This window comes from Jaculus jaculus, chromosome 17 (genome assembly GCF_020740685.1).
Source record: "Jaculus jaculus isolate mJacJac1 chromosome 17, mJacJac1.mat.Y.cur, whole genome shotgun sequence".
In the NCBI taxonomy this organism is placed as follows: Eukaryota; Metazoa; Chordata; class Mammalia; order Rodentia; family Dipodidae; genus Jaculus; species Jaculus jaculus.
This window is the reverse complement of record NC_059118.1, coordinates 23,449,103-23,474,178: the sequence shown is the minus strand read 5'-3', so window position 1 is coordinate 23,474,178 and position 25,076 is coordinate 23,449,103. Positions and strand designations below refer to the sequence as shown.

At 41.8% G+C, this 25,076-nt stretch overlaps 1 pseudogene; it reads left to right on the top strand.

Annotated features, from left to right (window-relative positions):
- The first annotated feature begins 23,875 nt into the window (after positions 1-23,875).
- On the top strand, positions 23,876-24,659 carry LOC123455604 (annotated as a pseudogene).
- The last annotated feature ends 417 nt before the right edge of the window (positions 24,660-25,076 follow it).

Genomic DNA, 25,076 nt, shown 5'->3' with positions numbered 1-25,076 from the left:
GAAACACATGAACAAAAGCCAGCAAATTTTTTGTTGTTGTTGTTTTAGAGAGAGACAGAGCGAGATTAGGCACGCTAGGGCCTCAGCCACTGCAATCAAATGCCAGACACTTGCGCCACCTAGTGGGCATGTGTGACCTTGCGCTTGCCTCTCCTTAGCACATCTGGCTTATGTGGGATCTGGAAATAATATCACCCATATTCAGGGTGAGTCTTCTCTTCTCCATTAAACCTCTCAGTTAAACACCCTCACAGGTACCCCCAGAGTATTTAAGTGATCTCACTCAGGTATTGGTCACAGCATTGAAAAGCACATAATATAAGCCCAGTAGCAACTTGACTGAGCCAAGACTGGCAAGTGCTTGAGAATCATTGTTGAGTCTTTCATGCAGCTCCTGGCCACACAGTATGACCTGACCACACAGTGTGACCACACAGTGTAAATGGGTCTGGGCCGTTCTGGTGAAGACTTGGCCAAGTCATTCTTGTCACCCCAGCTGCAAACTACTAAACACATTGATAAAACTAAGCTACAGGTCTACTCCTGAGCAGGAAATGAGAATTGCCTACCCAAACTACAAAACTATGGGAAATGACATTTACTGCCTGAAGTACTCAGTGTTGAGGTGGTTTGTTACACATCAAAAATACTAATAATTGATGTAATTGTTCATGGATAATACATATACAATAAAAGCCTAAAACATGAATGGACAGATGGTCAAACACTATTTCAGATGCTGGTTAATACAGACCAGTGGATCCTCAATAATAAAATCTCTCCCCAGAATAGGTAAGAGAGTGAGAATGAGGAAGAGTGCTTCAATGGTACCTGTAACATTTTCATATTGTAGATAGCACCTCTAGTTTCAGGTCTTAGAAGTCATCTCTTCCTTAGAATAAGCGGGGGGGGGGGGGGAGGGCTAGATAAACCAACTGAAAACCAGTGACTTTTCTTGTATTCATGAGAAAGATGAAATTACAAGGCATACACAGATCTGGAAAGATGGGCAGGAAGCCAGACACACCTGGAGCCGCACACTAGTAGGAACCTTAGCAGATGTATCTGGTGGACTGTTGGAGGCTGAGTATGGTCCAGCAGGTAAGTGAGCAGCCATGCAGTGGGCTATGGGCTTACAAGGATTCTATGTCTGGAGATTTTACCTCCAGGTTCTTCAGATGGTGTGTAGGAATATCGTATTGCTCTGATAAAAGAGGAAAGTAAACTTTTGAGTCATCCCAGAGCATTTCGCATAGCAAACACCTACTCCTCCTCAAGGAGGATCAGTTTATCAGAGCTCTAGCTCACCTAGGAAGAAGGGCTGTGAGCCACCTTCAGCCCCTCCTGGGCTTCCTGTTTCAATAAGTGGAGAATATCAGCCAGGCGTGGTGGCGCATACCTTTAATCCCAGCAGAGGTAGAGGATCACCTTGAGTTCGAGGCCACCCTGAGAATGCAGAGTGAATTCCAGGTCAGCCTGGGCTAGAGTGAGACCCTACCTAAAAAAAAAAAAAAAAAAAGGGTGGAGGGAAATCTAAGAAACATGTATCAAAGCCACACCTCAAAGCCAGAAGTCCACTGAAAGACTGATTTAATCGTGAGATGGAATGATTCCTCTTCCCACTCCTTCATCATCAAATCAACAAGGTTGCAGGTCAATGCCAGTGGTCACTGTGTGACTGGTGTGGGAAACAGAAGAAGTGAATATAGAAACCTCCTTCTTCTCTCTTTCTACCTCCCCTCATCTTTTTTTTTTTTTTCATTTGAGAGTGTCTTGGTTTTGGTCCTGACTGAATCATAACTCTTTATGGAAGTGTTAGCCTTTGTCTCATGGGTGATCCACCGGTTTATTTTTCCTGCATGCAGGTATCACAGGTGCCACCAGACCCAGCACTTGGCGGAAGGATTGTGAGTTTAAGGCCCGCCTGGGCTACAGAACAAGACATCTCCAAAACCAAAAAGGAAACAAGATGCAAAGTCTGAAGGAAATGGCACAGACATTTGTCCAGGAAAGGTTGTAAGTGAAAAGAGCACATTTCTGCGCAATACAAACTCATTTACTTAAAGTGAAAAAGATGTGTGCACATGCGTACAAATGGCCACAGGGAACACATGATAAATCAGAGGGAAATTACAGTGATAGAAATGTTTATCCTTTGGATTTAAATATATATATACTATAACCTCAGTAACATACACACTATTACATGTGGTTTCCTATGCTTTAATTCAACTCCACACAGGCTTTTTTTTCCACAATGAATTATTCTCAATACTTTTTGTTTTTCTCATCCTAGGCTGGACTGCAATTTTCTACACAGCCCAACCTGCTTTAAACTACAATCCTCCTGCCTCTGTCTTCTAAGATATGCACCATCATGACCCTCATTTCCTTACATTTTCTGATTTCTTGAATTGACTTTAAATATAATGACTCTGCCTATATTACTTACGACTTATTAAACATTTTGTAATTCTATGCAGACAAAAATGAATGTTCAGAAGCTCTTGTTGTCTACATAGCTTAACCAACTTCCTTTAGTTGTTGAAAAGCTTATATACCAATTGCACTTGTTTGATTTTAACTTATTCACTTAAGTACTGACCTAGAAAATATCTCTTACACTTAAAGCACTGTATTTTTTTCTTGTTTGAATTTTCTTCTTTAATTTTTTATTTATTTACTTGAGAGTGAGAGAGAAAGAGGAAAATAGAGAGGGAGAGAGAAAGAATGGGCAGACCAGGGCTTCTAGCCACTGCAAATGAATTCCAGCCACATGCAGTAGTTTATGCATCTCACTTACATGGGTCCTGGGGAATTGAACCCGGGTCCTTTAGCTTTGCTGATAAATGCCTTAACAGCTAAGCCATCTCTCCAGGCCCTTATTTGAATCTTCTTGAATGACTTTCTGGCTACATGAATACCCAAAGTACCCAGAATGGTCCAGTATTTTAATAACAACCTGCCAAATTTATTGTTATTTTTATTGGAATGTTTTCCATGTGTAGTACTAGTACTGTGTGTGTGTGTGTGTGTGTGTGTGTGTGTGTGTGTGTGTAGTGTGGTGACTCAGAAGGCATCATGGGGCTGAGAAGAAGTGACAGAGGAGTGCTCAGCACTGCAATATCCCTATCACACTTTCCAAGGCTCAGGGCCTATTGTGGAAGAAGTGGCAGAAAGAATATAAGAACCAAAGAAAGGGTAGGACTCCTTACAACATGCTCCTCCAGACACACAATGGGCTGGATCTCTATGACCTCACAGTGCCTGATACTACCTACTACACAAGACCATCATAATAGGAGGGAAAGATAATGACATGAAAATAGAAGACAGACTGATTGAGAGAGGGAGAGGATATGAAAGAGAGTGGAGTTTCAAAGGGGAATATGGGGTGAAGGAAGGAATTACCATGGGATATGGTTTATAATCATGAAAGTTGTCAATAAAAAATAAACATAAAAATAAAAGAAGAATGTAACTGAAAATCTATAGCAGTTTCCAAAATTATATATTTATTATGCCAAGAAGTCAAGGAGATAAGATCCTAAGCATCTTGCTTTAGAATGCTTGCTAAAATACATTTTGCCATAAAAGGTATATTTTTTTCCACTGGATATTTATAGAAATTTAAGTAAATACAGTGAGACTGACTCATTTAAACACACACACACACACACACACACACACAAACCCTGCATATATCAGTGATAAAACAATACCAAAACCAGAAACTGCAATTCATTTCATTTAATACAGGGATTTGTGTAGAGTAATTGACATTTTTAAAACATGCTATTAAGACATTCAATGTGTGTTAAGTAACTCTCCTGCTTTCTGTGGTTCCTCTCCATAAAGCAGAGCAGGCAAATGCACTTCTTGAGATTTTGACAATCAAGTCTTTATGTTGCATTCCCCAGAGCCTAATTCACTATATATTATTTCTTATTAAAGTGGCACATGCATGTTCAGTATGTAATTATTTAAAAAATAGGGTTGACTTGGTGGCATGTGATAAGTCTTAAATGGATATTGTAGTTTGAATGAAATATCCCCCATAGGCTCATATGTTTTGAATACCTGGGTCCCCAGCTGGTAATATTTTGGGAAGGTTGTGGTGACCTTTGGGAGATGGGCTTCTCTGCGACGTAGCCCAGCTCCAAGCCCAGGAGACGGTGGCTTCCTTCCTGCTGCTGTGGACGTGGGACGCCTGGCCGGCTGCGTGCTCCCGCTGTGCTTTCCCTGTCGTGATGATCCCGTTCATCTCACAGCTCCTATCTCCACTCTCAGCTGTCTGAAACCGCTCTTTCCCGATCCATGGGGCACCCAGACAATCTGGCTGTTTGAGCCAGAATCTCCCCATCCCCCTCCAACTGGCCAGCCCTCCAGGCCCCAGGGCATGGACACAAAAAGGCCTTTCCACCACCAGTTTTACTCTCTGACCTAATTCCCCCCCAGTTGTATGTATTTCTTTATATCCTTCTGCCTGCTCATAAATGCACTTTCTGTTTCTCTTCTTTCGTTCTCTCATCCTCTCTCTCTTTCTCTTTCTCTCGCTCCCTTCCTCTCATTCTCTCCCTCTTCCTCTGATCCCCCAGCCTGTAACCCATGTGTTAGCAGCCGCCTCTGATGGTGCCTTTGAGCAGCAGGTCCCCTGCAGCTGCAAGCTTTGGTCCCCCTCTCCCAACATTCCTAAACATCCTCTCCCTCCTTTTTAAGCTATGCACCACTCTACCTAGAGCCAAATATTAAAACACTCTTCATTTAACTCACTTGGATCCCAACACCTGCCAGAAAATTCCCCTTGAAACTGTAATGTAGAAATAAACCTTTTCCTTCCCTAAAACTGCTTCTGGTTTTGACCAAGCAACAAGGAGATACCCGTTACAGATAGGATTTTGAGTCAGCCTGACTTCATGCCCATTTCCTGCAACCACAGAGTCTACATTGGGTACTTAGATCTACTTTATAAGAAGGATTGCAGATATGTCTGGCACAGGCATGTATTAGTTACTCTTCTCATTGTTATGACCAAATACCTGACAAGAAGCAAGTTAAAAGAGAAAGGGTTTATCTTGGCTTACGCTTTGAGGGGATGCAGGCCCTAGTGGTGGAGAAGCAATGAGTCATGAAATAGTGAACAGGAGGTGCGGCCAGGCTATCAAGCCTCCAGGTTTTCCCATAGTGACCCATTTTCTCTAGCACAGTTCCACCTCCTGGCAGAAAGAACATAAGAACGAGAAGTTGGCAAGAAGGGTATTGTGGACATGAGGTGGCTACGGCACTCACGACTTCATAGCAGCTGTCATTATCTGCACTGTATTGGGCCCATCAGCATGTCATTGTGGATATTGAAGGAGGGCCAAAAAAAAAAAAAAAAGATATCACAATGGTTGGAATGAGGAGGGAGTTCACTGGAAGGAAGAGGGAGGAACGAGAGAGAGAGTGATGGATGGGAATTGTGATCAAAATGCATTATAGACATGTTTGAAGATGGCCAATAAAAGTTTTCTTAAAAGGCTCAACCTTCAGGGCTGGGCAGGTGGCTCAGCAGTTAAAGGCACTTGCTTGCAAAAGATTCCCCAGTACTCATGTAAAGGCAGATGCACAAGTATCTGGAGCTCATTGGCAGTGGCAAGAAGCCTGGGGATGCACTTTATATAAATCTAAATCTCTCTCTCAATAAGTAAATAAATAAACAAATATTGTCATTATTAGCAACATATTTCATATGGATATATCATGTGTTAGTACCCTATTTTCACTCATCCCCTCCCCAATTCTGCTGGGGTCCCTCATCATTGAGGTTGCAGGTACTCCCTATGGGGTTGTGAGTTATGTGTTATGGAGCAGTAGGCAGTTATTTTGTCAGGGTGGGAATGCCTCTGGGCATGATCTCAACCTGTGGTTCTTACAATCTTTCCGCCCCCTCTCCTGCAAAATTCCCTGAGCCATGGTGGGTGAGTTTTAAGTCTACTTCAGTGATGAACTCTTAGGAGCCTCCAGATCTCTGCTTTGGTAGGTGTTGAGTATCCTCAGGGTCTGTCTCCTTCACTCTGGCGCTGATTACCAGGTTCAGCATGGAGGCAGCACGCTTGCTCCTCTCCCCAATTCCTCTGTGGTTCCAGCTGTGGATGGCTGAAGTGTGAGGGGTAGTTTATCTCCTCAGGTCTCACTACCTTCTTGAAGAGAAGAACAGATTCTCAATGGAGAGTGAAGTCAGCATAGTTTAAATGGGATAAGCATTATTAAGTTAGGGAGAATTTGATGTTTGTAACCCCTCTTTTAGCCAAAAACTAGTGAGAGCTTGACACTGGAGAGTATAATCTTCGTCTCCATAGGATTCTGATCTTGGTCCCACTTGCAGATATGGGTTCCTTTACACTGAGCAGCTCTCTTAGAAAATCAGAAAGCTATTGGTTACCCACTGAGACTGTGTGTCACTATTGCACTGGCATGTACATCCTACCAGGGTGTTTGCTCCTGAGTAGCTCAGACCTCTTGTTGCTCAGACCCTTTTTGGCCACTTTCTTCCAGTAGCTCATATAGTTCTTTTCAGCACTAGATGGGCTAACTGTCTGGAGAGCTGCTGTACTCTAGATTCCAGCCAGGTCTCTTCATGTTCCGTGTCTGTAGCATATGGAGTCTTCTGCAATAGGGTCTTAGCTTTTGCCTCAGGTGGGCAATCAAGTGCTTTGACAGAAACCTGTCTTGTTTGGGGGACCTCATAGGTCTTTTCAATCAACAGCTCATAGTGGGTAGCAACCAACTTCTGGTACTAGGAGTTACAGACCAGAGACAAAAAAAAAAATTTTTTTTAAGCTTAGGCTTCATCCCACCTTCTCTAGGACCCTTCTTTTCAGGTGATATGCACCCCTTTTGAGGGTTATGTGTTTGAGTCTATCTCTAAGGAAAAAGGTTTCTATGATACCAGTTTATTTTAGATTTAGTTTTGTGTTTGTTATTCCCCATCCTCCCCTTCTCCTCTCCCCAACCCCTTCTATCCCTATTGTCTGGGCCTTGAGTTGCCTATCAGGTACGACAGCAACTCGAGCTGGTCCAGGTAAGGAACCTGCAGGTAAGTGAGACCATGCAGCATTTGACTTTCTGTGGTTATATGAGTTCACTGAGTATGATCTGCTCCAAGTCTGTCCATTTTTCTACAAATTTCATTGTATTGTTTTTGTCTTACTGCTGAGTAGAATTCTATTGTGTAAATGTGCCACAACTTCTCTTATGGTGCCCTGACATTTTCCCGTCACTCTTCTTTTAAGTATGTTCTTTTCTCGCTGGGCATGGCGGCACATAGCTTTAATCCCAGCACTTGGGAGGTGGAGGTTGTAGGATCAATGTGAGTTCAAGGCCAGCCTGGCTACAGAGTGAGTTTCAGGTCAGCCTGGGCAAGTGAGAGTGAGACTCTGCCTCAAACTCCCCTCCCCACCCCCCAAAAGGCTGCAATGGAGAATGTTTTTTTCTGCTCACTACTTCTTTCTCCAAAAGAGAGATTATTGCAATGCAAGTAATTTCTATTCAAAAATATTCCGTCACTTGGTACTTTTATCACCTGGGCTGACTGGTGAAGAACCATGATGGGCATTGTGCATAGTTTTAAGTCTTCTAGATGTGTAAGGACAATGTCCTAGTTGCTGTCATTCATGGCCATCCATCCAGCATGGGTGGATGTCGGCACTCTGACAACTTTGGTTGCATCAACCAACCATAGTAGGAGTTCTTTAAGTATCATTTTTTAGTACCTTGTTATGTATTTATACTTACCTGTAATATATGTGTGTATATATACATATATATCATTAACGTAACATTCAAAAATGGACTAGACCTTATGATAGACCCTGCTGTGCCATGACTCTGAGATTGACACTGTTTTCAGGCTGGATGCTGCTCTTCATTTCAGGGGTTTAGCTGAACCTGAACAAATTACAAAGATGAGCAATCTTTACAATATCAAGACAAAGGCATCATAGACAAATGCACATTCGCTAAATGGCAGAAATGTTTGCATTTCAAGACACACAGTTGATGATGTCACTGCCAAGTTAACAAATACAGTTATTGTTTCTTCCCATAAAATCTCCCATAAAACCCCAAGTTAAAGTTGACATGTCATTACATGGTGAAGGCATTGTAGGAGCCCCCCCCATCATGATTTATATATAATATATGTAATATGTAATATTATATATTATTTATAACAAATGCAATTCTCAGATCACAAGGGAAGAGAGGCAATTGAGAGGTTGTATCTCAGTTACTTTCAGAAATTAAATTATAAGCATTGGTACATACATATATGTATGCACTAAAATATAGACCACTTGAGATTAATAGCAAATTAAATTAAATCTATCTTAATGCCAATGCAAGGTAAGACGCAAGAAATAATTCATATGTGCTGCCTATTATTACTAGACCTGCCACCACCCAGGAATATTTATCTACCACTCACCCTGTCTCTAGACACATTCTTTGTCTGCCTTTCCAAGACTCAAGCCCCCTGTTCCCTGCTTTTTATTCTGAAATTATCTCCCATAAGGTAAATCCACTAGACCTCGAGGCGAGTATTCCCTCCATTGGAAATTGCTTCTTGCCAGTTGGCAACTCAGAGTCCAAGAACAGAAGGGCAGCATTATGGCTCCACAAGCAAATGCTTGATTATTTAATCGAGTTTGGGGTCCATAAAACAAAAACACATGCATACTTGGTTTTCATGCACATTCTACCTCATAAGTACTTCATAAAAATCTACAGACTGCCTATTTGAGCAACAGTTTGAGGATATGGGTGCTTTTTGCACACATACACACAAAAAATGTATTTTGAGTATATTTATCTCTGGGAATTTGCAGAAAGCTGATGCAAAAAGAGTTGACCCACTCCAATTATGCTGCCTGGACAGCTAGAGGAGAGTACTCAGTTTCAGCTGTGTAAAATTTGGACCCTATTCAGTTGGCCTATTCCACAGTATAATAGAAAAAAAATTGGTTTGGGCAATTGCGGGTCACGTTTGCCCCCTGCCATTTTGTACAACCAAGTGTCAAAGCTGCTTCCATAAGTTCATTCCCTACATCGAGTATTTCTCTGGGAATGAACAGTTAGGATCTCCCTCTATCTGTTCCCTTTTATCAGCTAGACTGTGTAATGTCTTCTCTCCAAGATGCATTTGTGAACATTTAAACCAACCAATTTAAATGAACGTTTAAACCAAGGCAATAAGCCAATCACCTTGAGGAATTTACCCAGGTGAAATAGGGAGTGGGTGCATGTGTGTGTGTGTGTGTGTTCTGCCCGTGGGGTCTTTACCTTGTCCCATTTTGTTCTAGCTACAAGGATAGAAGGGATTTCAGAAATAACAGGGCTAAAGGAATGGCTCAGCACTTAAGAGCACTTCCTGTGCAAGCAGGAGGGCCTGAGGAGAAGTGACAACCAGAAATAAACCCAGTAGCACCAAGATGATTTGAAGTGAATGATGAGTCCAGTGTTTCAGAAAGCTCTCTAGACCCTTAAATAGCCACAATATTCAAAATGTACAATTGCTCCGTTAATTCCTCTTCAGTTTCCTTTTACCGTTGATAGGCACCCTCTTTTGCAGCATGAGGTTGGCTGTGTTATTGGCCTTTAAATTTCCAAACCAAGACATTTCCATGCCACACTGAGAATTCTTGCATTGATATGAATTCATCTTTCTTAAACAGTAGTTGCTGTTCTATCAACTAGCCTCATATGAGATCAATCTGGGGAGGCAACAGAATTCTCCTACGTATTGATTTAGTGGTGTTGGTTTCCCAACTCTACGCATGTGTCAAAACTCAGAGATGTGTGCTTTCAAAGCAATGGATATTTTATTTTTATATTTTAAATTTCTTTGAGAGAGAGAGAGAAAGAGATAGAGAAATAGGCTGAGAGAGAGAGAATGAGTGCACCAGGGCCTCCAGCCACTGCAAATGAACTCCAGATGCACATATACATGTGTTTCCTTGCTGGCTTACATGGGTTCTGGGGAATCAAATCTGGGTCCTTTGGCTTTGAAAGCAAGCACCTTAACCACTAAGCCATCTCTACAGCCAAAGTAATAGATTTTATTAAGTTATATTTCAATTATTTTGAATTTGATCCAATGGCTTAGATTATAAAATTTGATTCCATTTATATGTAATTCTAAGTCAGGCAAAAATAATGTTCTAGCAGCTTCTCAACTTCAGCATGATGTTCTTTTAGACTACATCAATCTTTGTGGTAATACAGAATCAACTCAGTGGACATACAAAGAGGAAAGGGGGAGGAGACCAGCACTTTGAAGAAGTCCCATGTTTGAATTAATGCTCTACTGTTGAAGTTCTTAATAATTTGACTTCTGAACTTAGGTTTTCTGAGTAAATTCTAAAGAGATCATTGAGCATGCAAATAACCCACTTGGGTACTTCAGCTATCTCTGCATGTATGTGGAGGCACACAGATGTGTGTGTGTGTGTGTGTGAGTGTGTGTGTGTGTGTGTGTGTGTGTGTGTGTGTGTGTGTGTACACATAAACATGGAAGGTAGCAATGATATGAGCATTGACCAGGTAGGTGGGCAGGCTTCCCAGTGCCTGCATGCATGCCAGTTGTTGTTTGGAATACTATGGCATCCCAAGGAGTGCATGTGGGCTGGATGGTGATGATAGTAAAAGTAGCAGATACAACAGATGATGAAAGTGCCCGGGACCCCAGGAAAGAGAGGAGACATCACATGGGGTCGTGCCGCAGCCTGTGGTAGAAGAGAGCTTGCCTGTCGGGCCCCAGAGCCCAGTGTTGCATTATATGCACAGATTAAACTGCCAGTCCAAATATCACGGCAGAAGCTGCGGATACTCCAATGGAAAGCTTTGTCACTAACTTATTAGAAGACAAAGAATGCAAGGTGGGAGCTTCAATAAATCACCTCATGACATTATCCGACTTGAAAGAATTTAGAATCTCTTGTTTAGAAAAACTCTCTGTGGTCATACCACCCTGAATGCCACCCAGTTTCGTCTGAAAAACCATAGCAACATTGGGAAACAAGTACTGAAAAGCTTAGATATGAGTATTAAATTATTTTTTTATAATACAAGGAAAGGCTGAATGAATTTTGAATGAAGAAACTTTGAATGATTTAAGATTTTGTTTGTTTTTAAAAATAAAATTTTCATTCCAGTTCTATTATTTTAAAAAATCTTATTGACAATTTTAATGTATTTTAACCATAACCCTTTCCTGTTGCCTACTCTTGTTCTTTCTCCCTCAACACCCTTCCACCAAACCCATTCTTCTTTCTAACAAGTCACTTTTATAGTTCAATGTCTCCTTTTGTCCTCCTCCACCATCCATGAATAGATGTTGATGAACCCAATATTGTGCAGGTTACACACAGATATTGACAGTTGCTGTGAGGTCATGAATGCAATGGCCAATTCATGTTCACAAAGTGTTCCAAAGTACTCCTCCACCTCCTCTGGCTCTCAAATTTCTCTGAAATATTCCCTGAGCTTTGATGATGTCAATGTCTCCTTTAGTGCTGAACTTTCAACAGTCATTTACTTTCAGCACTGTGGTCACCAACAACTATGAAAAGAAGATTCTCTGACTATAGCTTAGAGTATCACTAATCTATGAACATAAACATAAACATTTAGAGGGCAATTTGATGGGCAAACATACCCATTCAGTCAATTTTTGCAGTCAGATTCGCATTGCTGGCAGAAATCACCCCACCAAGAGCAGCCTATGAGGAAAAAAAGGTTTATTTTGGCTTATAGACTCATGGGGAAGCTACATGATGGCAGGGGGAAATGATGGCATGAGCAGAGGGTGGACATCACCCCTTGGCCAACATCAGATGGACAACAGCAATAGGAGAGTGTGCCAAACACTGGCATGGGAAACACCCATAAGCCTGCCCCAACAATACACTGCCTCCAGGAGGTATTAATTCTCAAATCTCCATCAGCTGGGAACCTAGCATTCAAAACACTTAAGTTCATGGGAGACAACTGAATCAAACTACCACATTCCACCTCTAGCCCCTATAAACAGATAACCATAACCATACATGATGTAAAAGGTAATGTATTCAGTCCAACTTTAAAAATCCTCATAGTTTTTATCAATCCTAATAATGTTCAAACATCCCCATAAGCCAAGGTCTTTTAACTGAGCCATAATACCAAAAAATCCCCCCCAAAAAAATAATGGCACAGAATAAGCATTCAAATTGCAAAACATAGCATAGATCATTGCAAAGAAATATTCAACCAATATGAGATTTAAAAAGGGCAAACATTAAACTCTATAGCTCCAAGCCCAACAACTCTAGCCAGTGACAAGTCTCCAAGTCCGATAGTTCTAACCAGCAAAAAATCTCTGGAGTTCCAATTCCACCCCTCCAGCTAGGCTACTCACAGTCCTGAAAATCTTCATCCAGGGATGGCAGCTCTCCTTAACAGCCATCTTGTGGTTCCAGTATGTCCATGGGGTCTCCACTGCAACCCATGGTCGACCCTCACAGCTTCATTGGATCTCCATGCAGGCATCCAGCAGCACCCTTCCTCAGCTTCTCACTGCCCATGGCCAGTTCCAAAACACAAGACTGTATTGCAAATTCAATGACCCTCTCTTTCCTGCATTTCTTATACACCATAATACCAGGTAAGGTGCCAATTTGTTAATCCAGGCGGGAATAAAGCAGAGTTTGAAGAACAGGACACTCCTTGAGCACTCAGTTCTCTTCAGAAGAGTCTACATTCTTCCTGTTGTTCCAGAGCAGGTCAGCTGGCCCAATCTCAAGGTTGTGATCTCTCAATTGCAGCTGAATGGGGAGCAGTTTTGGCCCCAAAATTTCATTTTTTCTGTGCCCTATCCCTCTGCTCACATCAGTCTGTTTCTACCCGAAGCAACCCTGCACAAGTTCTCAGGGCACAGGCATAACAGCAAGCTTTTCAATACTGCTAGCCCAGTCCAGGCAAAGCTCTTTCTCGCCCTCACAAGCCAAACTTTACAGTCCATAGTTCTTATTACAGTCAGTCCTTTCAACTCTGACCAGAATAGTCCTTCAAGTGGTACTTACAGAACTGCAAGCCATCTCTTAGGCCAAGGTTTCAAATCCTTCCACATTCGTCTTGAAAATTAGCTCCAGCCGGTGTGGTGGCACATGCCTTTAATCCCAGCACTTGGGAGGCAGAGGTAGGAGGATCGCCGTGAGTTCAAGGCCACTCTGAGACTCCATAGTGAATTCCAGGTCAGCCTGGGCTAGAGTGGGACCCTACCTCAAAAAAACCAAAAAAAAAAAAAAAAAATAACCAAAGGGGGAAAATTAGCTCCAAAAGGTCAAAGCCACAGTCAGGTGTCTACCGGCGATCTCACTCTTTAATGTTGTAATCAGGTTCGCATAGCTAGTAGAAATTACCCAACCAAGAGCAGCTTGTGGGACAAAAAGAAGGTTTATTTTGGCTTAAAGACTCAAGAGGAAGCTCCATGGTGGCAGGGGAAACAATGGCATGAGCAGAGAGGCTGGACATCACATCCTGGCCAGCATCAGATGGACATCAGCAGGAGAGTGTGCCAAACACTGGCAAGGGTGAAATTGGCTATAATACCCATAAGCCTGCCCCCAATAATACTCTGCCTTCAGGTGTCATTAATTCTGAAATATCCATCAGCTGGGAACCTAGCATTCAGAATACCTAAATTAGTCCCGCATGGTGACACATGCCTTTAGTCCCAAGTCTTGGGAGGCAGAATTAGGAGGATCACCATGAGTTTGAGGCCACCCTGAGACTACATAGTGAATTCCAGGTAAGCCTGGACTAGAGTGAAACCCTACCTTTAAAAACCAAAAGAGGAAAACAAACAAAAAAAGCGCAGAACACCTCAGTTTATAGGGAACACCTGAATCAAACCACCACACCAGTCAACAATAGAAGCTTCCCAACTATGTCATCCAAGTCATGGGCTTTTGACTAGATTTTCAGTACTAGGAATTTGACTGGGCCTCAAATCCAAAGAACAGTGGTTACCCCTCCCCCCACAATAGTCATGCCACCATTGTACCAGGGGGCAGAGCTTGCCTGGCTAGTCAGTTATATAGCTCTCATGGTTCATCACTGGGTAAGATTGTTAATGACTTATCTCCCCTAATAGATTGTGTGGCACTTTCCAGAACTACGAAACCGAATCAACAAGGAGGAGGCTTCCAGCTCAGTTCCCACTTTTCTCCCTGTCCTACAACCAAAGCATATGGTATTGTCACAATAGGATCTTACCCTCTAGTTCTGGTGGGCAACCAAGATCAGTGGCAATATCCTATATTATTTTGGGGGCCTCATGGGGCCCTGTAAGAACTCACTGGGAGTTAGAAGAGACATAAAATTTCTATTCTCTTATAATTGAGTGAACAGCAATAAAATGCATCAACAAACACTGTGAATCGTTACACCAATTATCAAACCAACTTTTTGTTTGTATAAATTGCAAAAAAAAATGTGTGCTGAAATACTAATCACTAGAATATTTAGATTTAAAATAAATTCATACTTAGGTTAAACTCATTTGTATGAAGAGGTAAAGTTTTAGAAACGCGGGGCTGGAGAGATGGCTGGGGCTGGAGAGATGGCTTAGCGGTTAAGCACTTGCTTGTGAAGCCTAAGGACCCCGGTTCGAGGCTCCGTTCCCCAGGTCCCACGTTAGCCAGATGCACAAGGGGGCGCACGCATCTGGAGTTCATTTGCAGAGGCTGGAAGCCCTGGCACGCCCGTTCCCTCTCTCTCCCTCTATCTGTCTTTCTCTCTGTGTCTGTCACTCTCAAATAAATAAATTAAAGAAAAAAAGAAACGTTCTTCAAAACTCATTAGCTCCAAATGTACTAAGATACGGATAATTTAAAATAATTTATCAGAAATTTGTCCTAATGTTGTCATAGCTTAAGAACTCAACTTGAATAGCTGTTGCATCAGAAGATATTTCTCAAAATCAAAAAGCATGCAAAATTATCTGTAATCTTGCATTTGCCAAGAATGACTGATGTCATTTTCAATTATATCAACTGGAAATGAGGTCACCAAAATTTTGATAAATTTTTCATATAAATTTTGATGAGTTAATAAATAATTTGCATTAAAAATCTTATGATGGACTAAGATCACATTAATATAGTATTATGTATTATGTAATCCACGACTAACATCACAGCATGTTTTTTTTAATTGGTAAGATGATATTCATGTATTGCTATGATTCCTGACATTTTATAGGTTGTAGAGGCTGCTTTTTCCTTGACAGTAAAGTAAATTAAGGCTTGGTGAGAAGGTTTCTAACATCTCTAAATTCCATGGTTCACCCATCAGTGAGATCATAACAACCTTCAAACCTCACCCAAAACGCAGCTTCATTGAGTGGTGTCTGGAGATTTGTCTGTCACTCTGAGCCTGTAAGCAACCACATGTGTAAATGTGCCAATACCATGAACACAAGGGTAGTGGCCAGTGATTTGACTGTTTACTCTGAGAAGTGGACCATCCAGGAGTAAGCTTTTCTTTTCTTTAAAGACGATTTATTTATTTAATTTATATATTTGTAAGGAGTGGGACAGAGAGAGAACAAATGAGTGAGAGCATTGGGGCTTCTTGTCACAGTAGGTGAACTCTGGGGAGCATGTGCTACTTTGTGCATCTGGCTTTTAGGTGGGTACTGGGGAATGGAACCTGGGCCATCAGGCTTTGGAAACAAGAGACTTTAACCACTGAGCCATCTCGCCTGCCTCAAGCTTTAAAAAAAGAAAGCCCTATTTAAAGACAGGCTCAGGAGTACAACATCTTATCTCAAATACACACACGTCATACCACATCTAGAGCACAAACATGCCTGTGATGAGGTCGTAAATACCTTGGTGCAGACCTTGTAGGCAGCAAATTGATCAAGCTCCATCACCCCGACACTAGCCAATGGAATAGTGCTGACTTGGCTCAAAGCCACTTGTATTGATAAGGAACGTCCAACTTCAAAACAAATAGCTGTTTTGTTGGAAAGAAAAGGGGCTCAGGGAAGGGGTTGACAGGAGGGTGATGGGAGGGAATTATGATCAGGGTACATTATAATATATAATCTATACATTTACATATAATATATTTAGATTTATATTATATTCACTCTATATATTTTTATTTATTTATTTATATTCATTATATTAAATTTACTTGTTTTAAAGAAAGCTTTTTAAAATTTTTTTATTTTTATTTATTTATTTGAGAGTGACTGGCAGAGAAAGAGGCAGAGAGAGAGAAAGACAATGAGAGCCCCAGGGCCTCCAGCCACTGCAAACGAACTCCAGATGCGTGCGCCCCCTTGTGCATCTGGCTAACGTAGGTCCTGGGGAATCAAGCCTCGAACCGGGGTCCTCAGGCTTCACAGGCAAGCGCTTAACCACTAAGCCATCTCTCCAGCCCTAAATTTACTCTTTAAGTTAAGCAAAAAACAACAGTGAACATCTCTGTCTTTAGTGGGGAACCTCACAGCAGCAACAGGTCAGCTGGGGTGGTCTTCGATCACACAACAGTCAGCTTTCAATATTTGGGGCTCGCAAGCTCTCAGGATTAGGTCTGGCTTTGCCTTTTATGACAACTGAGACACAGCCGGAAACCACACTTGTGAAAACCCACGGCACCCATCAGATCGTCGTCCTCCCTCAAATACCAACAGAGCAGAGCAGGACGCATGCTAGTGGACGTGAGCGCGGCCACACATCTCCGCTGTGAAGAAAGCTCACGTAAGTCATGTGACTCACGAGTCAGCCCCATAGCAGTGGCATGACCAAAATTCTTCTCAGTCTTTTTGTCAGTTTTAATTTTTGTGAAACAAACATGAGGGGTGATTTCATTGCTTCACAAACTGTCATATGTTCATGGTAAACAAAATAATCATCAGTCAATGCCAAAAGAGTTAAAGAAGAAAACAAAAATTGTTGGAAATGTCTTCAAGAAATAATTACAGTTAGTGTCTTCCTTTGCAGATGCAGTTTTCTTTTTTCAACTCTGGGAATTAGCTGCTGTAAATTAGTCAGATTTCCCACTTAATTCTATACTCATCCTTCTATGTTCATTTTCTTTACAACTTTTACTAATAAAAGTTTTAAAGGGCCTTTTGGCACACATTTCCACATGTACTTAATTCTTTTTACTTCTTTTTAAATTAGCTTACAAATAATATATTTGATTATGATATTTGAATACACATATATCATTATACTTTGTGCACATTCACCTCCCCAGTATCCTTTCTTACCTTCTCCTTCTCCCTCCTGCTGGTCTCATCACTCCTCTCAGAAAGCTCTCCTCTAAGGTGGAAAATTGCAAGAACCACAGAGGGGAAGAGAATGTCCAGAGTATTCCCCCCGCCCTTACAATGACTGACTGTCGCACTCAGGTCTCATAGCCCACAAACCTAGGGGACTATCAGCAATCCCACTGAGGAGGGCCCTCAGTGGAATGGAGGTCAGGGGGGAGAGAAATGATGGTATTAATATATGATGTGTCCATACAACTTCCTACTTAATAAAAACAAACAAAAACATGTCCCTCTATACATCTAGATAAATACACAATATGCATTTTCAATACAGATTTTGCATATGGGAAAATACATATAATATGGGTTAAAGTCTGGCTTATTTTGTTTAACATGATGCTGTCCAGTTCCATCCATTTCCATGCCAATGACATAACTGAATAATACCTGCTTCCTATCTGTCCCAAATTCTCTTTCTCCATTCATCTGTTGACAGACATCTTGGCTGGTTCCATAGACCAGCCATTGTGAATAGTGCAGCGATAAACATGGCTTCTAACTCTTTAGAATAAATCTCAAAAGTGGTATCCCTAGGTCAAAACATAAACACACTATAGTTCTGATACATTTTTCTAAACTCATGTCCAATGGCTGTGTCTTCACAGTCCTAGCAGTAAGTTCTCCCCAGACAGTCATAAGCATTATCAGCCTTTTCACCTTTATTAATCTGAAAACAGGGAACATCCTGTCATGGTAATTTTGGTTTCTATTACTATTTCTTTAATAAGTAGTAAGTGGGTCTCTTTGAGTCAGTTTATGATGTTGCCTGTTGCTTTTCATTTCTTCATTTGACTTATCCATGAATTCATTTATTCTGACTAGACCAATATAACTTTCACTGAAGGGCGTGTTTTCTTCAGGATCATATCACATCTTCCTTACTCATTGGCTCTACTTCCCTTACTCTCAGCCGATATCTCCATCTGTCTCGCAGGTTTCCCACACAAGCTAGCCTTCACTAAATGTGCTCATTATTTCTCACTGGTTTCCCACATCTGGTACCAATGGAACTGCCCTTTTAAAGACCAATTTGTCACCTGCGTATCTCTAGTCCCATATCATCTCTCCCAGGACTGCACTTCATTTCCATTCTCTTTCTCTCATTTATTCTATCAATTTTCCAACATGTACAAGTCATTCCAGACCTTTAAAAAAAATAAGAGCCAGGCTGGAGAGATTGCTTAGTGGTTAGGTGCTTGCCTGCAAAGCCTAAGGACCCAGGTTCGAATCCCCAGGACCCACATAAGCTAGATGCACAAGGTGGCGCATACATCTGGAATTCTTTTGCAGTGGCGTGAGGCCCCAGTGTGCGCTCTCTCTCTCTCTCTCTCTCTCTTTCTCTCTCTCTCTCTGTCTCATAAATGAATAAAGAAAAATTAAGAAAAAACTCAGTCATAGAAACTGAATAGATAGCTCAGTCAATCAAGTTCTCAGGTGTCATTTCCAGAGAAATGACAGCTGAGGTTGTCCTCTGGTCTATACACACACACATGTGCACACACACACACATGCATAAAAATAAATCAGAGCCCCACTTGCAACTTTCATCCTTTCTTTATCTTCACTTTCTCCCCCTTTGCAGCCAAAGGATTATTGAAAAGAGCTCTCCACTCTTGTGCTTTCAGCCTTGTAGTCATGACCAAGACCTTGCCAATGATTAGCAAGTTTTTGTCCCAACACTCCCAAGACTTCCCGGCCCCTTTTCTAGAAATATTTTTATATTTTGTTTTTATTTATATATTTATTTATTTGAAGGAGAAAGCGAGAGAAAGAGGGGGAGAGAGAGAATGGGCATATGAGCGCCTCTAGCCACTGCAAATGAACTCCAGATGCACGTGCCACCTTGTGCATCCGGCTTTACGTGGGTACTGAGGAATCGAACCTGGGTCGCTTGGCCTTGCTAACAACTGCCTTAAACACTGAGCCATCTCTGTAGCTCTTCCTGGCCCTTTGAAAATGTTCAAACAAGTATTTAGCCAGTATGTGAATCAATGTGCTTACCCAAGCTGGATACAAAAGAACCATGCATGCTTAACCCTTTCTTTTTCCCATCCCCTCCCTCACTGGGTTTTCTTTTTGAAGTTTCATATGTGTCACCTTCTCTCCATTCTCGGTGCCATTAACTTAGTTCAAACACCCCTCACCTTGACTATTGTTACTGTCCCTTACCAGAATAGACCAACTGCAGCCTGTGAGAGCATGGCAGAAGAAGTGACCCTTCCCACGATGTTGCTTCCTTGCTCATATCACTTGGATACCATGGACTCCACATTACACTCAAACTCTGTAACGTACGGCTATTTCATGACCTTCAGAGAACAAGCTCTAAACATACCGAGTTGAAATTCTCAAAACAGACCATGGCTTCTCTCGCCTCTAGAGTGCTTATCTGCCCCTCTTTTTATCATGCTGCTCTACTTCTCGAAACTTTCACTCTCTTTTTCTTTATGCACAGGTGTATGTGCTTGTTTGTATGTGGAGATGCATGTGTGTATATGTTAGCCAGAGGACAAGCTTGGGTGCTGTTCCTCAGGAAGGCTGTCCACCTTTTCTTGTGATACAGGGTCTCTCATAGGCCCAGAGCTCACCAATTAGGCTGTGAGCCCCCAGCCTAGCTGGCACTAGGTTGATGGGTGAGCACCAGTATGCCTTGAATTTCTTTTAAAAAATATTAACTTTTTTACTTATTTAAGAGAAAGAAAAAGAGAGAGGCAGATAGAGAGAGAGAGAGAGAGAGAGAGAATGGGCATACCAGGGCCACCAGCCACTACAAATGAACTCCAGATGTATGCGCTACCTTGTGCATCTGATTTTTACATAGGTCCTGGGGAATCAAGCGTAGGTCCTCTGACTGTGCAGGCAGATGTTTTAACCACTAAACCATCTCTCCAGCCTTTTAAAAAAATTATTAATTTTTTACTTATGCCTTGCATTTTAATGGATACTAGAGATAAAGCTCAGGTCCTTATGCTTGCGAGCACTTTACCAAGTGAGCTACCACGCCTGCTTGCCACTTGCATACACTGATTCTAGGGAGTCTTCTCTGCTCCCCTGAAACCCAGTCAGATATTCTCATGTTTCTCCCATAAAACCCCACTGTTGTCTGTATCACTTATACTCTTCTGTTGGACTGGCCTGTCAAGTGAGCTACATTTGGCTCTGGTTTTTCCCATCAATACTTCCAAACACCACTAGCTCTCCCTTTCCTTTGTACCTAGCAACACCCAGGGCGGGCAGATCTCAGCACTGTTAATAACTTTGCTTACTAAGGCGCAGCCTCTGGACATTTAAGAAGCAATGCCTAACCATCACATTTCCCATCTTTTATCCAAGTCTCAGTTTCTGCTTTTGGTGCCTGTGGGCCTGCGGTCAGGGAAACGATAGGAAATGAAGGGCAATGATTTAACTAAGGCTGTTTGCAGATCTCTTTTGACTGTCAAATGTTCACCCTCCCCGAAGCACTGGCTCCCTAATGGGACAGATGGGAGGAGTCCTTAGACATCATCTTCTTGACTCTGGCTCTGTGTAAACTCCTTTTCTCCTTAGCTTATGGCAGAGTACTGATTCTTCTTACCACAGGGCCCATCCTCTCAGGCTGGCTCATTTCAGGACGGGTAGCTTTCTGCTTGTTTTCTCTTTCTTTCTTTCCTTCCTTCCTTCTTTCTTTCCTTTCCTTCTTTCTTTCTTCCTTTTATCCCTTGTCTCCCTCCCCCTCTCTTTTTTTAATCATATATATACACACATATGTACATACACACACGTGTGTGTATGTAGGAGTGCACATGCCTCGGTGCATGTTGGGTAGGTCCTCACTACTGCCTTGTTTGGAGGCAGGATCTCTCCCTAACGGATAGCCAGCTAGCTTTCTGCTTGTCCCACCAGCTACCTCTCTACTCAGCCCAATAAACTGTAGACCATCCAAGTTATAACCACCTATTATTTTTAAGGTCATTGCCATCTCTTGCACTGGCATACAGGTGAGAGAACCTTCGATGCCTGTGGAAGTCCTGGGGACAGCATTTTTTGGACGCCGGCCATGCCGTGGCTCTGAGTTTTCTTACATAGGGTCTCCATGCTTTATGGGGGAAGGAGGAAGATCAAGGTAAAGCTCTCACACCTGTGGATTTATGTTCAAATACATTCTTCCTTTTTCCCTTTATATGGGCTTCTTTTTAGTTTTATTCATTTATTTATATTTTTAGTTGGCACACAGAGGACTAGGTGTTGTTCATTCTGGCAGTGAGAGTCGCAGGATTGAGGGCAACTTCTCAGCAGTTCCTGCAGAGGTGTGCCTTATCCGCTCCAGAATTTCCAGGCACCTGTCAATCACTGAGGCAGCAGGAAGACCCAAGACCCCACCTCAGAAACATACCTCCCATGTCGTAGCACCCTGTCTCTCCCCTTGAGGACAGGAGTTGTAGGCCTTTCTCTTTTTTCTTTCTTTCTTCCTTTCTTTCTTTCTTTCTTTCTTTCTTTCTTTCTTTCTTTCTTTCTTTCTTTCTCTTTCTTCCTTTATCTCCCTCTCCCTCTCTTTCTTTATCATATATATAAACATATATACATACACATATGCATCTATACACAGGAGTGCGCATGCCATGGCACATGTATGGAGGTCAAAAGGCAACTGTTACACAGGTCCTCACTGTTGCCTTGCTTTGAGGCAGGATCTCTCCCCTAACGTTGTTCACCACCCTGTTTATAAGCTTCATGGAAATTCTTCCGTATCAGACTCCCTTCTCTGGGATCCCAGAAGCTTGCTACAGCTTCTGGCTTTTACATGGAGTGTGCAATCTGAATCCAGATGCTCAGATTTGTGTAGCAAGATCTTTATCCACTAAGCCATCACCCCCAGGTCCTTATATCCTTTTCAGCCTTGTATTCCTAATGTCTAACACAGGGTAAAGCTGCAATTCATTCCAGAGAATAACTGATTGCAGTCATGAACAAAGTGATTCGGTACGTAAGGAAGGAATGGTCAAATCTACTTAGGATGGCAGGAAAGGCCCATGGATGTGACATCTGCCCCAAGATATGTGTCGTATGACAGGCCATGGTTTCTAAAAAAGGACATGAAGTTTTATTCTCTGCTTTTGACTATTTATTACTTTATTTTTGTGGAGAGGACACTGAATCAAAATAACAAAAGTGATAGATTTGTTTTTAATTTCCATGATAGCTGAACTGGAGAAATGGCTCTGCATCTCTCATTATTATCACCAGGCCTGCTTTCCGTGTAAGCCTGAATGTCTCTGAAGGCCCGAGGCTGCATGAGTTTGAGTCCAAAGAGCCCATATCAATACTGAGCATGACCGTACTCACCTGAAGCTCCAGCCCCATGGGGAACAGAGACTGGAGAATCAATGGGGCTCAAAAAAATGACAAACTCTGGAAATAGTGAAGACACTTCATCTCAGAGACATACGTGGCTGAGCAATGGAAGGGGAAAGAGCTGATGTTTGCCTCTGGTCTCCACGTATGTGCGCAGGGCAGCACCTCTGAACACATACACATATGCATGCACCACACACACATAATACTCCCCCACATCACACCTACTACACACACACACACACAAACACACACACACACACACACACACACACGCAAAAAAAAAGTTCCACCATAATGTTAAAACAACAAAATTAATGGTAGTATTCTCACTGGGCTAGTCTGGACTGAGCAGTGAAAATATAAATGGTATTAGCTTTAAGTAAACCATTGTAAAAATTAATTTGCACAAGTACTGTCTTGAGCTTTCCTGGTTGGAAGTAAGAGAAAATCATTGGATTTAATTTCGGCTCAAAGGGAAACTTATTATGAAGGTGATAGTAGTCATGAAACCCAAAAGCAAAAACACAGCTAGACTCAAGAACACAGGCAAGAGACAGCCGTAGTTGCTTTGTGAAGGTTCTGACTGCTCTTCTATGGTCCTTCAGCTGGCCCTGCCTTGTGCTCCATCACTACTGCTTCTGAATGAGCACATTACTGCTTCCCACATCCTCAATCCTGCTTGTTCTGAATCTCAGTGTCACACTCCTGTTTGGATCAAATACTTCCATCAACTCCACCATGGCTGTCTATTCTATCACTAGAGTATAGAGGAGTGTTGTTCCCAGAGGTAGAGACTGGACTTCTAAACTAACAGATATTTCAAAGACTTTTCTCAGAACTTTGTTGATATATTTGGAAAAAAAGATATTATCCACACTATTTCTCTGAGGTGTTTTTAGTTCTCTCCAAAGATGTAGGGACCTCCCTGTTCCACAAAGATTCCCCATTGTTAGAACTCCCTTGCCATTTATACTGTGAGTTTCAGCTCACAATTGCTACCCCACTTGATGTCAGAGAAGAGAAATAACAACACAATATCTCCAAATATAAATAGTTTTTAAAATAAAATTTGAAACTTAACCTAGGTCCAAATTTTCTAGGCTTCTTCCCTGGGCAGAACCTTTGGGAAGCCCAGCTAGGGTCTAATCAAAATTATATTTGATGGATAACATGGAGTCGAGCAAGATGGCGCCTCCCAAGGACGCTCCGAGGGATGCCCTGGTGATGGCACAGATCCTGCAAGATATGGGAATCACAGAGTATGAGCCAAGGGTTATAAATCAAATGTTAGAATTTGCTTTCCGATATGTCACTACAATTCTGGATGATGCAAAAATTTATTCAAGTCATGCTAAGAAACCTAACGTTGATGCAGATGATGTGAGACTGGCAATCCAGTGTCATGCTGACCAATCATTTACCTCTCCTCCTCCAAGAGATTTTTTTACTGGATATTGCAAGACAGAAAAATCAAACCCCATTGCCACTGATTAAGCCATATTCAGGACCTAGACTGCCACCTGATAGATATTGCCTAACAGCTCCAAATTATAGGTTGAAGTCCTTAATGAAAAAGGGACCTAACCCAGGAAGACTCGTCCCTCGGCTAAATGTTGGAGCTGTTTGTAGCAGACCTACTACTCCTACTGTAGCACCCCCACAAACAGTATCTCCCCAAATAAAGTTCCAGCTCCAGTGTCAGTGACAAGCCAAAGATTTGCAGTGCAGATCCCATCTTCTCAGTCTACATCTGTCAAACCAGTTCCTTCAACAACTTCAGTTCAAAATGTTCTGATGAATCCTTCAATGATTGGACCCAAAAATATTCTTATTACCACCAACATGGTTTCATCACAGAACACAGCCAATGAGTCAAACCCACTGAAGAGAAAACATGAAGACGATGATGGCAATGACACTATGTAAGGAATAAAGTGCATTCTAAATGCATTTAAAAAGTATAGTCAGTTTTGAGCCCATATGCTGGACCAGAACATTCTAGGTCATCTTCAGTTTTATCTTAAGAAAAATGTAGTTGCAATATTTTTCACCTTAGTTAAAACTGCTAGGTTTCTTTAATATGAGTACAAGTGGTTTTTGTTTTTTAATTAGGGTTCAAGTATAGAAGTACTTGTTCATAAATAGTTTCATTCATACACTATCCTATAATTCTATTTTTGGAATCCATTCTGTGCCATGTATCACAAACAGCAAAATTTAGGTTTCAGTTTCTACAGCCTGTCTAATCTGCATTTAAACATGATTTTCTTTCATGAGGTAAAATAGTCACTTTTTTTGACCAAACCTTTCAGTTTAGGAAATATTTTTGTTGTTTCTTGGTCTTCTCAAACACCTTGACACCCTGGTCACA